At 43.7% G+C, this 1,195-nt stretch overlaps 1 non-coding gene across 1 annotated transcript; it reads left to right on the forward strand.

Moving 5' to 3' along the window:
• Positions 1 to 307: 307 nt before the first annotated feature.
• Positions 308 to 473, forward strand: LOC113456578. Its single transcript, XR_003377343.1, has one exon. It is a non-coding gene; the product is annotated as a U1 spliceosomal RNA (small nuclear RNA).
• The last annotated feature ends 722 nt before the right edge of the window (positions 474 to 1,195 follow it).

Raw genomic sequence — 1,195 nt, forward strand, 5'->3', positions numbered from 1 at the left:
TAAGTGCTGGGATTAAAGGTGTGTGATACCGTGCCTGGCATAATGACATTTTTTTTTTTTTGGTTTTTCGAGACAGGGTTTCTCTGTGGCTTTGGAGCCTGTCCTGGAACTAGCTCTGTAGACCAGGCTGGTCTCAAACTCACAGAGATCCGCCTGCCTCTGCCTCCCGAGTGCTGGGATTAAAGGCATGCGCCACCGTTGCCCGGCTTTTAATGACATATTTTTGAGGCAGAGTTTAATGTATTGAAACCCTGTCTCGAAAAACAAAAAAAAAGTGTGTGTGTGGGGAAGATGTATATACTTATATTGACTTACCTAGGGAGATACCACAGTCACAAAGATCAAGGTGGTTTTCCAGGGCGAGGCTTATCCATTGCACTCTGGATATACTGACCCCTGCTATTTCCCCAAATTCAGGAAACTTGACTGCATAATTTGTGATAGTGGGGGGACTGCATTCACACTCTCCCCATGGGGGACAGAGTAGACATTTTACAGAGAGTGCTATGGTAACAATGAGCTAGCTGAGAATAACATCTGATGCTGATATGAGCCATCACTAGCCATGATGGCCAGTTCACTGACCTTTTCGGCACTTCTAGTGGTCTTTATCCCAGTACCATGGGCAGTGTGATCCACACTGCTTCTGGAGTCAGCTGGCTGAGGTCTTAGAAGGATTCCTCTTGCCTTTGCCCATTCACTTTCTTCAAGATCCTTCAAATTAATGGAAGTTGATGAACCCTGAACTGCCTGGCTGAACACAAGTGTCTTCATGTCTCTGAAAAAAATTTCCTGTTCCCTCTGCAAAATGAGAATACAAACAAAATCTATCTCAATAGAGTTATTATAAGAATTCTTGATGTTCCATAAAGGGGAAGGATTCTTAATACTATTTATCTGTCTCTGTACTGATTTTTTGTTTTGTTTTTCCAGACACGGTTTCTCTGTGTAATAGCCCTAGATGTCCTGAAACTAGTTCTGTAGACCAGGCTGGCCTTGAACTCATAGAATCCACCTGCCTCTGCTTCCTGAGTGCTGGAATTAAAGGTGTGCACCACCACTGCTCAACATTATGGTACTGATTTTTTACATTACTTAAACATACAGAAGGGTGGGCTGGAGAGATGGCTCAGAGGTTAAGAGCATTGCCTGCTCTTCCAAAAGTCCTGAGTTCAATTCCCAGCAACCATATGGT

This window comes from Microtus ochrogaster, chromosome 8 (genome assembly GCF_000317375.1).
Source record: "Microtus ochrogaster isolate Prairie Vole_2 chromosome 8, MicOch1.0, whole genome shotgun sequence".
Lineage (NCBI taxonomy): Eukaryota > Metazoa > Chordata > Mammalia > Rodentia > Cricetidae > Microtus > Microtus ochrogaster.